Consider the following 13724-nt stretch of genomic DNA (forward strand, 5'->3'; position numbering starts at 1 on the left):
CAGGACAGGTGCAGGAAGACCAATCAGTTGGCTACTGCAGTTGTTTGAGTGAAAGAAGATGGTTGTTTGGTCTGGGATAGTAGCAGGTGAAGTGAGGGAAAAGTGGATAGATCAAGAAATATTTAGAATTATAATTAACAGGATATGGTTATAGATCAATATGGGAAATGAGGACAAAGCATTGTTTGATTTATTCATTTATTCATTTGACTCAGCAACTGCATCATTCTTGTCTAAAAGACTGATCCCACAGTGGATGCTACAAGACTCTGTGTTTCACTATTTCACTTTCACATATTTAGTAAAACTACTAATAAAAGCAACAGAAATCAAACTTATGCTGTGCAGATGGGACAAAATGAGACCGCTCAAAGATTGGTTAGCTGAATTAATATTCATAAAGCCTGAAAAGAGAGACTAATACTAACATGATGAATTTCCTAAGGGTAAGTGTAAGAATCTGTACTTCAGTTTTGAAATAACAACTGTAAGAGGAATAAGTGGACACAGGAGAAATAGTCTATCCATAGTAAACATAAAAATCACATAAATGTTGGTGTGGTACGGCTAACTAAAATTTCATCCAATCCTAGTGTAGGATTCATTCACTGAACTCTGCTAATCAGACCACATCGCTTGTGGTATCATGTTCTGTGAGGTCAGTTATACTTGAATGACACTGACAAATTCAGTTTATCAAGGGGAAGGGCAGCAAGGTTCACTAGTGAATAATGAAATTATGTCAGATGAAGAACAACTAAAAGGACTACGGTAATGAACCTGAAGAAGAAAAGATTGCAAATATATGCTGGCCATCTGCAAATATTTAAGGGCCCTTCCATGGGAGGATACATACACTGTTGCTGAAGGGCAAGTAGTTCCAATAACTAAAAGTTACAGGGAGCCAGATTTCAGTTCCAGACGATGGAAAACTTTTAATGCAGAGCTACAATCAATGACTGGATTTTCTTGTGAGGTGATAAGCTCCCTGTCACCAGTACTATTCAAACCAAAGTGGGGGTAATAACACAGAAGAGACATTTTAGGAGCGAATCTCGAATTGAGTGGGTGGTTGAACTCATAACTTTTCAGTTCACCGCTAAGATTCTCATTACATTTCCAGGAATAAGGAGAAATAAAGGAGAACATCTGGACACTCCATCGCTCTCACCCTGAGTCACTTCCTCTCATTTTAACATAGTAGACAATATGGTACATTTAAAGTATCTCTATCCCTGTCTGGGTAGAGTCTGCTGAGCTGGCTACAAGTGATCCAGGGCTTCAGAAGACATGTATAGCAAGCACTCCTACAGCTTGGAAGGGTGGTGTAAAGGTGGTAATAGTTGAGCTGAGCTTTGACAGGTGAGTCAGACTTTGTGTCAGAACTGTACCCTGCATGTTAGAACTTGCACGAGTCGATTTCTGTTATAGCAGATGAGGTTCCACCCAGTATTGGTTCTAAGTAATTAAGTCTGCTCATTCTGATACTCCCACTCATGCGGGCTGTCAGCCCAGGCCACTGCACTGTTTAACAGTCTTCCTCTGAGAAACGCTGTCTTCCTTTAACAATAACAATTGTTAATTTCCTAGAACTCAACGTGGTAACTATCTTCCTCTGTCCTTGAAAGGCTTTGCAAGCTTCCAATAATTCTTCCCAAGACAGATTCCTGGTAATACATAACCCTGCATCCGAGGCATCTGTTTAATGGGTCTCAAAGAACTGATGCTTTGGAAAGAACCATTTTTTAGTGTTGATTGAGTTTCACTGGATAAACATTTCAGCCATATTTTTGATACACACATACATGCACACACGTGTGAAAACATCAAGTATAACCTTGCGTTTGATGCTTTTCATTGGCATCATATTCTTTGGAAACTTTTTGAGACCCAATCAAATAACATTTTTTAAGGACACATGGAAATGAAGGAGTGATCATGGAATTTTTATAATAAGAAAAGCTGACTGGACTGAAGCAGAAGTGTTTGGACAAATAATGGGAAATTAGTTTCTGTAAGTAAAGCAAGGAGCAAGATAGCTTAATAGCACATGGAAAGTCAAATAAGGAATTCATATTTAATTTAACAGAAAATTGGAAGTTTGGAATTAATAGTTTGGGAGCAGAAAAATGATGTAATGATAGCTTAAAGAAAATAAGCCTGTCAAGAGGTGACGGCTGGTATCAGGGTGATCAAGAAAGCCAGTATTACAGGCTCATCGACTTGAGATGGTGAGCCTGAAGCAGTAAAGGGGTGGTGGGCATGACGAGTTGTATCTAGAATTGAAACTTTCTGAGTCAAGGCGCACCCTATTTCAAACTACTGATGAATTTGAAAACGATGTTTTTTTTTTTTTTTTTCCTTTTTGCCAAAAAGGTAAGGATCATGCAAAGTTTCACAGTGCTTCTCCTAAAGGGAGCCATGCCCATCCTGGCCCCCTAAGGTAGCTTGATTCTTGTTTTCTCAGAAACAGCATCATGGTCAAAGAGAGGAAGCCAACGTTTCAGGGCCACAACTTGAGGGGCCTTCTCTCCCCATTCTGCGCACCAGTCCTACCCTGCTGCTTGGAATTCCCACATTACTCATTCCTTGGGCTAAGGCGTTTTTTGAAAGCCCCTGTTAAAATGCAAATGCTAGCTGGAGGAGAGAGGGTTTTTTTGTTTGTTTGTTTTTAAGCCATTAGGCATTAGGTTCAAGTTAATTTATCTAAAAAGACATGGAACTTAGAAAGGAATCATATCCATCCATGAATAAAGGAGGACCAATAGGGAACGAGATGCTTCCCGGTGTTGAGGTCTCAGGGCCATGATGGGGAGGTGGAAAGTGCTGAAGACACACTTTTCTTCCTCCAGACATATTCAAAATGGCACCTATTTCCCAAACCTCAGCCCGAGTGTAAGCCAATGTACAGTTCAGAAACAGCGCTGTATAGGAGATGAGAGGAGAGATAAGGGCCAGTAAAGGGCTGTGTGCCCAGCCTATGGCCCTATCCTTTCCCCCACCCCACAAATAACTCTTACCTGCCATGAAAGGTGAATTGCCAGCACTAGAGTGGACTGTGGAAAACCGCCCACGGACCTCTCTGCCACCCTCTGCGCTTGCTTTTGCTCTAGTTTTATCTCTTTGAAGCTTCAATCCCCTGGCCTGGGGACCCCTAACCTCAACTCCCGCCTCAATCTGATTTTTGAAACATGGTATTTCAACCTTGATTTTTCTGCTGAAGAATCTGGCTTGGCTCATCTCTTCATCTTTCTCATGTTTTCTCCCCACCCGCCGTAGCCTCGACTCCATAAAATCCCATCCTCACCCCACCCAGGAAGAGGCACATGAAATTCAAGAATAATAGACTAACCAAAATATCAAATGCAAAGGCTTAGTAATTAATCAGCTGATATAGTCACATAGAACGATTTCCTTCCCTTTAAAGCACTATGTAGTCATGTTCAGTGTGATTAAATTAATGTGATTTCCCCACTAGGCTAGAAACCAAGAGTACAGCTTCACCTTATGTCTTTCATGCTACCTGTTAAGTCCCTAGTACTTGAAATATAGCAAGCACTTAATAAATATATTAGGAACACATAAATAGAGATTTATAAAAGCTTCCATTATACACAGGATAGCTCACATAAATAATATTAATGATATCTGCAGCAGCACACATGACATGAACTGCAAGTCTGAGCACATAAATAGACTCATTTTAGTCCAGGGCCTTAGTCCCAAGATTGAAGTTACATGTAAGATAAACAGTTCATCCCCTTCATTATTACAGTTTAAGAGTAGTAGGAAGTTCCCTTTGCCAAAAACTATTTTCACCTGACTCTCCAGAACCTTAAATTACTATTAATGGAGATGATATTTAAAGCCCGCTTGCAAATGCAAATGCAAATATGTTCACAGCATGTGAAACAGTACGTTCAATCACTTGCCTGGGCTCTTTTTTGACCCAATAATATTTCTTTTTAAATTAGTTCTTGGTCTCTGGTGTCAAGTGGGGCTAATATTGGGATGGGGCACTTGGATGGGAAGAAATATTGGGGAAGGGTCTCTGGACCAGAGAAGGGAAAGGTCAAACAGGAAAGCCAAGTAAGTCCGTTGCAGAGAGGCTGCAAGAGGAGGAAATCCCCCTTCTCTGGATTTCCCACTGGCACAGGGGACTCAGGCGGGGCCAGCTGACATCTTTGGACTGCTTCTTCTAGAGCAGAGGCTGCTCAGAGACCCCAGCACCCCAAGGCCAAGAACAGCTGCCAGTTATTTGGTAAGTGGCACCTTCTATTTCCTGCCTATTCTGTCTCTTAGTTCACAAAAAACAGATGAAGGGATCTGGCAGGAGGGGACACATTTTTTGTAATATCCCACCTCCAATGTAGTCAATCTGAGAAGCAAACCTGATGGTAAGAGGTTTTAAGCATGCTCTCTGCAATCCCTTTACTCATTCCCTGGCCGGCCATTAGCTCATCAGCACCTCTGCCCAGATGCATCTTGTAGCTTTATCTCATGCCACTCCCTAGGTGTCTGAGCCTCCACAAACATACCTGTCACAAATGCCTGTCCACTGCAGCTCCAAAAAGAGACCAGATGCATAAGCACAGCAGCATTCCCAAGGAACACAGAAGCAAGGTAGTAAGAAAAAAACAAAGAGTCTTTGTGAGCTCCCCGTACCTCCTAAGGCTCCTTGCAGAGAGGGAAATAATGTCAGGACTGACGGTAGAACTCAAATACAAAAAGGGGAACTGACTAGAGAAACAACACCACAGCCAGGGACAGTGCTCTTGCTTGGTTCCAAATAACTTCTGTCGGCAGGTGGGCATTTCCACTGATGAGAATGACTACAAACGTACCCTCGGAGCGTGAGTGTAAAGCCCTGGGAAACCCCCAAAGGCAGCCCCATCCACAAACATGACAAAGACACCTTCCCTGACAGATTCCCAGAGATCCCAGAGTACATACAGCCTTTGAAGCCCATAGGTGAAAATGCAGTTCAGTTCAACAAATGTGGGCAACCATGTGGCAGGCACTGAGTTCCATAGGCTTCAGAAGACAGTCTTCAGTGAGTGAGGGCAGAGAGGCCGGGTGCTTCACTTCTAGCCCTTCCCCCAAATCATTCATTAAGTACACCTCTCCACCCATCCTGTTAGAAGGCAATTGACATACACAACCTTCATTTTCAGATGATCCTAATCTAACCCCAATTGTATGAATCTAGAATGTTTCTGTTACCTTGGTCCACTATTCCCGGAAGTGGGTGGTGCTCTTGAGTTTGGCTACAAGTCACAAGCAGAAGTGGGAAAGGTGTGTAAACGCCCAGTAGATTTCTCCAAACCTAGTGCTTCAGCGGGGACAGGTTTCACTCGTATATGATCCTCCCCCAGGTGCATGCTTCCTTTTTCTGTCCTGATCAGGCACTGCAAAGTCCTCTGCTCAGTGTGGGGGACATTTACGTGCCTCTGAGGTCTGTGGCACTTGAGCTTAAAAAGAGAGAAGCAGCCCCCTCTGGGCATGCCTCCCTGATCTCTTGGGGGCTAGCTGTGTCCTGTGAAGCAGGAGACATTAAAAGTGACAAACTGACAGTTTGACAGGGTTGTGGAGGCTTATCCACACAAAAGCGTGTGGTGCAAGGGAAGGGGTGTGGGTTTGGAACTGGTGGTCCGAGGTCCAGTCCTGGCTTGACCACTGGACCCTGGGCCAGTTATTGAACATGTTTAAATGTCAGTCTTCTCACTTATGAAATGTGATTCATAATCACTTTTTGCTGCATTGTTGTGAAAAACAAAGGAGTCTTTGCCTGTAAATAACATGGCACTGAGTATGCCAAGCAGTTATTTCATCTTCATTATTACTTTCCTATTTTCTTTTCAGACTTCCCAATTCTTACTTTGACCTTTGCACAAAGATCTCCCTCCCTTCTGTCACTACAGAGGTCTGTAAACAGGTCTGTAAAGCCCTTCACCTTTCATCCAGGGCTTCTCAAACCCACAGGGCTCCCCCAGAGTCCAGGGTCTTGACTCACAGGGTCATCACTTCCTTCCGGTCATTCTATGTTCAAACCTTGGAAACTTCATCCTTCATACAGATAGATCCCACCTGGGGTTTTCCTCTGGATTTTACAACCACAATTTTTTTGCTGTTGTTTGAAAGGGTTCATTTGATTTTCTTATTGTAACATATGACCAATTACCAGAGCATATTATCAGATTATCAGAGCATAGGGGAAGTAACTCATATTTCACTTAATTTTCATGTTTCCTTCTTTTCCTTGTACTCAGCAGTCCAAATATAAGACAGGCCAAATTGAAAGGCTAGCTGTCAAAATATTTCGAGTAGTATTTCCCAAACTTTCATCATTCTAGCTACTAGTAACACTTCATACTCATGTAAAATCTGTTCCATTATTTATGTAGTATTTTTATAACATACTTTAAGTAAATCTATTTAGAAAAAAATCTGTGTGTTAATACTAAATTAGAAAGCAGTATCATTTTCCATAAACAGATCAGTAAAAATAAATATCACACTGCGCTCTGGAGTCACAGAGACCTGTGTTCAAACCCTGCTCCACTACTTAATGCCTGTGTGTTCTTGGGGCAGTTATTTAACCTCTCTGAGCTTTTGCTTCCTCACAAAAGTAATACTAAATATCTCATAGGCATGTCATGAGGATTAAATAGAATGGCATATATATGGTGCCTAGCACAGATCCTGGCAATAGTAGGCTTTTTTAAAAAAAGAGTTGTTTTACTGTTTTCCCTTCCACAGCACTTCTTTAATCTACTTATTTCAGTTCCTACTTAGAGCAGCCTCCTCCAATGCTGTAACATAGAAGGATATTAAAAAGAGTAAAGAGCGATGAATGGTGAGGCAGGCAGCAGAAATGAGGGGTGATATGGTGTCATGGAATTCTCTTACTCTCCAACTTAGCTAGAGTTACTGGGCTGTAAGGGACCTCAAAAGTCATCATTCCAGTGTCTCACTCAAGCAAGCAAAGACCCCTTCAGTGTCATGACAGATACGTGTCTAGCCTGTGCTTTCTTACTTGTCAAGTTGGGAAATTCACTATTTGATAAGAGAGTTAACAGAAAAATGTCTTGTTTATAAATAATCCCCAAACTACTGACACTCACTCCTCTGATCCTTAAGTACCATCTACTTGTCTCTGTCCTGTTTTCTAGAACTACGAGAACATATTATTTTATCCTTTTATATAAACCCTTCCAAATAACTGAAGCTGATTTTGTAAATTTCCTTAGTAATCTCTCCTCTCAGCTGAATACTACAGTCCTCAACTGCCCCTCATGCCGATGGTCTCTAGGACCCTCGTCCATTGGCAGCTCTGCCGCCAGCACCCTTCTCCCTGAGTCAGTCCACCTACCTCCTAGCAGAGAAGGGTCTCAGGGCAGAACAGGCAGTGAACAAGATCACTTTTGTTAATGAGTCTGAGATTAAATTAGCCTTTCAACAGTTGCACGGGGTTGCTGACCATAGCTTTTTTTTTTCACATGTCAAATCAGATCACAGCCCCCTTGCCCCATCTTGTTTGTGTGACAGACCAGTAGTCAGTCAATCAAAATTCCTCTGACTACCACATATGTCATCAGAGCCGAGGGTGGAGCGGGGCCAACTGTGATAGTGGTCAACAGCGTTGTCCTTGGCTGACAGGAGGCCGAGCCCAATGGAGAAGATCAGTTCCTTGTGTTTGGTGAGGAGGAAGTTGCTGAGGTTACTTCAGAAAGCTGCTTTCTGTGTGGGCCTGCTTCCTCCACTGCCTCATTCTCTGATGTTCTCAGAACTGAAGAGGCCAAGGCTGCAAGGATAAGCAACCAGAGGGGGAGAGGCTACACACAGCAGCTGGTGTGTGTGTGTGTGAAAGTTGCCCTCACCAAACTTCACCAGAGATCTACTCCATGTGACAGAGCCAGAAACCCATGGGAGTCTAGAAACATCTGAACATTTAGCTGAGTTTTCCAATTTCAGCCATCTGTTTGTTGTTATATGGAAGTGGCCTCCTGTGGCCAGTGGTCAAGTGTAAAAGCACTCTAGGAGGTGGCGCTGATGGGAGTTCTAATACAGAATAGTTTTCACAAATAATTAGAGCAGCATTATTTATTGAAATGTTAATTACTGTTTATTTTCTAAGCTTTCTTGATGCAGAGGTTTGTGCAAGGCGGAAAGCAGAAGAGATACAAGATCAAAGGTTCATCGAGACTTTTGTGAAAGCCCATGGAAGAGATGGTGCAGGTGGCTTAGAGGTGAAAGGAGAGGGACAGAATGCTTTTGAAATGCAAGAAGGGAGGGCAGGGGATGGTTGTATGGGTCCCGTGAGCAGCAGAAACCCAACTAACCCTCTGTCTGTGCTCCCGAGGGGTAGCAACCTCAGGTGTGATGGCTCATACCTAGAAAGGCAGTGTGCTTTGCTCATGGGGCCCAGCCTCAGTAGATATTCTCATTCCCCACTGTGGCATGGGGGCAGGGAGCTGCCGGACTTCACAGGCCACTATGGGCTCAGATAGTAAGGGTGCCAATGGCAACCAGGACGGACTAGGGACTTGAGGTCCTTCCATCATTTTCCAGGTGCCAGGTGAACTTCTTGAATTCTGACTGGGCTGCAGGAAAGGAAGGTGACGCCTGCATGACCCAGTCACGATCTCTTGTTTAACCGGCAGAATGGAGGCTCACAGATGGGATTAAGTTGAGCTAAAGGAAATTTTCAAAGTGATGGTTTCTTATGTACTTGGATTCGTGGACGGAAATTCATATCCTGTACATAATATAATCTATGTGGGAAGGGCAGGATTTCACTGTAAACACAGTTCCTGAATTATTCTTAATTTAGAAGTGATGCAGCTCAGGACTGGGTTGTCTTCTTATACCCAGCCTGCTGCACAATTGCTAATAAAGTAGGATTGTCAGCCACAGCCCCCAGGACTTGACAGTCCCCTTTAATTAAACTCTGCTGGGTTCATAGTTCCCTGACATTACCTGAGAGTGAACATAAGACATTTGCAATGAATTTTTATTTTTACTGCTACTGTAAATTGTATTTTTAAAACCCTTCCTCCTTAAAGCAGAAACACATATCAACCATTATATGAATAAAAAGACATGCCACAGATTGGGAAAAAATATTTGCAAAAGATATATCTGATAAAGGACTGGTATCCAAAATGCACAAAGAACTCTTATAACTCAAAGATAAAAGAACAAACAGCCCAACTTAATAAGGAGCAAAAGATCTGAACATATACCTCACCAAAGAAGGTGCACGGACAGCAAATAAGCATATAAAAAGATGGTCAGCATCATATGTCATTACAGAATTGCAAATTAAAACAGTAAGATACCACTACACATCTACTAGAATGGCTAAAATCCACAAATCTGACAATACCAAATGCTGCTGAGGATGTGGAGCAACAGGAAGCCTCATTCATTGCTGGTAAGAATGCAAAACGGTAAAACCGCTTTGGGAGATAGTTTGCAGTTTCTTAAAAAACTAAATATACTCTTACCATGTGATCCAGCAGTCACACTTCTAGGTATATTTATTCAATTGAATTGAAGACTTATGTCCACACAAAAACCTACACATGAGGTACTTGCCACCAGATGATTTTCAACATTATACAACTTCAGTTATGTATGATAGCCTAATGATTAAACACCATCTTAAGAGCATAAGGTAGAATCTAACTAGTCGTGTAGGTCACAACTAAGAAAAATATATGAATATGTATAGCCACTTTTATTCAAAAACTGGAAGCAACTAAGATGCCCATCAGTTGGTAAAGCTGTGGTATATCCAGACAACGGAATATTTTGTGGTAATAAAGGGAAATGAGCCATCAAGATGTGAAAAGACATGAAGAAAACTTAAATGCACATTGCTTAATGAAGATGCCAGTCTGAAAAGGGTACATAACTGTATGATTCCAAAGATAGAACATTCTGGAAAAGGCAAAACTGTGGAGACAGTAAAAAGATCAGTGGTTGCCAGGGGTTGGGGAGAGGTGGGAAGGGTGAATAGGCAGAGCTCAGGGGATTCTTAGGGCAATGAAGCTATTCTGTATGATACTATAATGGTGGATGCATTACCTTATATGTTTGTCAAACTCCATAGAACTGTACAACCCAAAGAGAGAACCTTAATGTAAATTATGGGCTTTAAATAATAATAACAACGAAGCAACAATGGCTTAATTGTAAGAAATACATCACACTAGTGCAAGATGGTAAAAATAGGGGAAATTGTGTGCCACAAAGGGAGTAGATGGGAATTCTTGTACTATCTGCTCAATTTTTTGAAAATCTAAAACTGTTCTAAAAATAAGTAAAGTCTCTTAATTAAAAAAAACACACACACACTAACCACATACACGGATTTCTGGTAAAGTAACTAAATTAATAATGTGACATTTTAAAGGGCTGCTAGACTACTGGGAAAGAAAATTAGCATCAATTTCACAGTCCACATGTTCACTTCCCCATGTTGCACCCTTGGAATCAAATGCTATACATAGAACATTGTTGCAAAAAGTCTCCTTTTGTATTTCTGCCTTCTATTTTGACACTTTCTGCATTCTTCTGGTACAGAACCCTAGACTTTTATGTCAATTCCTTAGGTAAATTAAAGAAAAGGCCCCAGTTTTCTAAGGGCCAGATCAATTTTTAAAAATAGCTTTCAGTTCTATGTTTCTGAAGGAACATTCTTAGAAATGTAATGAGTTTCTTGTTACTTTGAGGGGCGATACAATTTTAACTTGTACTTTAAAAGTAAATTTTACATAGTTAAGCATTAGAAGTTGAGTGTTTTTCTTTGTGTGAGCCAAAAGTTTGCAGTCTTAGCATTTATATCATACCAGTAAGTGACCGAGGTAGGGTGGGACGGACCCTCACTCTCATAAACCTCTGTCACGTCCTCCACTCCCATCCTAGGCTTGCTTTTTCTGCCTCCCTAGCTGCCCTGGGGAATCTTCTTTTATTTACTTTCTCATGATACAAATTCACACCTACCATTCATGCATGCTAAGGAAGAGGCAATGTATACTGTTTCCTTGCATTTAATCAATTTCTGAACCCAGAAACTAGGACCCAGGGACACATTTTTATCTAGATGTCTTCAAGCGAGAAGTCAGAAAAGCAAGGGACACCAAGAGGTATTTTCAGGATTCCACAAGTGAATGCAAAAGACTGTCTGTCTTTACTATCTCTCAAAATCACATGGTGGCTTCAGCAGCAAAATACATTTATTTGAACTGAAGACTGAATTTGCTTATATTAAAAGGTAGGTTCAGGAGAAAGTTGTCGAAAGGGTAAGCATTAGGGTGTATGCATTTTAGAAAAAGTACCATTGTATTGGGGATAAGTATAGCCTTCAGATGTGCAGTTGCTTTAGCAGAACGGGCAGTATGGAAGATGAGAAAGATGGGCGCCTGGGTAGAGCCCAGGCTAGTGACAACCGCAGCACATGGGGAACCAGCAACCCCATACCCGGGGTCTAAGTGAGGTCTCTGGTCTGATGGAGACAAGGCAGAGTGGAGTTGAGGTGTGCTGGGGCGTGCCCAGAATCAGGAGCTCCTCAGAAGTGTGTGGAGGAGGGTCCATCCCTGGGGGCAGGCCACAGGGGCCAGGGGAGACCTGGACCACAGGACACAGAAGCAAGGCTAAGCCAGAGAAGGACTGTAGTGTGGGAAACTGATGGGCTCACAACTCACCCCATGGACACGGACACTAAAGACCAGGATCTAGCGGCAAGGCAACATCCAGAGCAGCCCTCCTTCATCACCTGCCTGTCGTGTATCTCAACACCTCATGGAAGGAGTTGGCTAAGGTTTCAGAGGTGGTGCCAGGGCTGCATAGGAACTGGCAATCACTATTGACTCTAGTAACACACAAATATGCACATTTTTGATGCTTTACCTTTGTTCCTATCCATCTTTGAATCTCAGTAATATTTCCCATTTTCCAATAACACCTTAAAATTCACACATGTAATTGCACCATTTGGAATTTCTAGTTTTTTAAAAATTTCCTTCATTCAATCAACAAATTCTTAACTAGCTCAGACTGAATGAAGGCCTTGGACTGGTCTTGAGATCCAGGGTGAGCTAAGAAGTGTGGTCCCTGCCCTCCTAGAGACCATAGTTGAATGCAGGAGACCTACACTGACCTAATAAAGTTGAGGTACTTGCCACCAAATGATTTTCAACATTACACAACTTGAGTTATGTATGATATCCTTGTGATTAAACACCATCTTAAGAGCATGAGGTAGATTCTAACTAGCTGTGTAGGTCACAACTAAAAAAAATTTCCCCCTGGTCTCTTGTCTCAGGAATAGGTTTATCAATATATCTGTTCTCCTTCTGTTCATATTTTAAATGGTTAGGGTGCCTGCATAAACATTTGTCATGGATAACACTATAGAGAGAACTTCCTGGGGGAAGGACAGTCTAAGTGATTTAACTTCCTTTCCAATTTAATAATTCTGTATTCTAGCTATTCAGTAGGATTTACAATCTAATCTTACAATCTCAGGACTTCTTCTGATAGGTTATACAAAAGATGGTCTATTATTTAACAAATAACATAACTATGTAAAATATTTCTAATACCAATGAAATATATACAGCAGCACATTTAAAAATTAAATATCAATAAACTATCAATACCTGTGATGTTACCTTTCAGAACTCAAAGTAGATACCTGATTCCCAAACTTGTTATCTTTTCAATCTTTACCTGAGAATATTAAACCAGTATTCAAAAGACTGTGACTCTGAATTTAAGTGGCCTATTTGTCTGAGGGTGTGCATTTACATATTCTGAGAAACTGTCATTTCTTTACAAAGCATATGACATTTGCCATTTTCTTTATAACCTCACTTAGAAGAAATAAAATGAGGTGATATTCTAAATGTAAAAGTTGCTTGAAGGTTAAGTTCATATTTTTTTTCTATGCATGCAGGGGGAAGGGATATAATACATAACAAAACTAACACATTTTAACAAATGGCAGTGTATTTAAAATTTAGGGAAGCATGAAGATCCGTGAAAGCACCTTATGTAAAATATTTATTTGAGTAAAAATTAAATGTACACTACAAAGTAAAATGAAATAGATTGGGGTATATAGAACACAGGCAATATGACTAAACTTGTTTAAAAAATAAAACAGTGGTTTTCTAAATCAGTGATTTTTTTTTTTTTTTAAGTTTCCATTTCACAACAGAGGTGGGGACAGGGCACTGCACATTCAAAGACTTACTTCCCTGTGGCATCTTTGTGACCAAGGCACGTAAGACTTCTCCGAACACTTAAAATGTACATTTGTCAACCTGGGCTTGTAGTTTTCAAGTTGGTGATGCAGAATCATAGAGTTGCAATTTTTGCAGCTCCCTACTACTTCCATCACATGCTTTATCTGGAAGACTTGAAGGGTCTGCCACCACACAGAGGCATTACTGCCTGAAAGAAATTTTCTGGTAAAAGGTGTCACTCTTTCTACTCTTTAGCAATGTGAGTAAGGGATGGCCTCTTTTGAAAAGTGTCTCAATTTCAGCTTTACTCAAATCTTATTTAAGATTGCAAACAATCTTAACTTGCACTAGCTGGCTACAGTTTTAGTGTGAGGAGTTGGAATTTTTAAGAAGGACAGTATTTGTAAACCAATTTGATCTTTGCATTTGGCAGATTGCAGACAAAATACTGAATTTGAGTTGCATTTT

General features: G+C 41.1%; 1 protein-coding gene across 5 annotated transcripts in view; it reads right to left on the minus strand.

Annotated features, from left to right (window-relative positions):
- The window catches only part of CD86 (CD86 molecule), a 63075-nt gene that overhangs the window by 37402 nt on the left and 11949 nt on the right, over nucleotides 1–13724 (minus strand). For 2 of the 5 annotated variants that reach the window (XM_011950823.1, XM_011950822.1), the window contains exon 1: nucleotides 4539–4742. The exons of the other annotated variants lie outside the window; for them this stretch is intronic. The gene's annotated coding sequence lies outside the window, so the exon portion shown is untranslated. Of the gene's footprint in view, nucleotides 1–4538; nucleotides 4743–13724 lie in introns of those variants that run through there. 5 annotated transcript variants of the gene reach the window in all.

This window comes from Colobus angolensis, unplaced genomic scaffold (genome assembly GCF_000951035.1).
Source record: "Colobus angolensis palliatus isolate OR3802 unplaced genomic scaffold, Cang.pa_1.0 Scaffold31, whole genome shotgun sequence".
Classification (NCBI taxonomy): Eukaryota; Metazoa; Chordata; class Mammalia; order Primates; family Cercopithecidae; genus Colobus; species Colobus angolensis.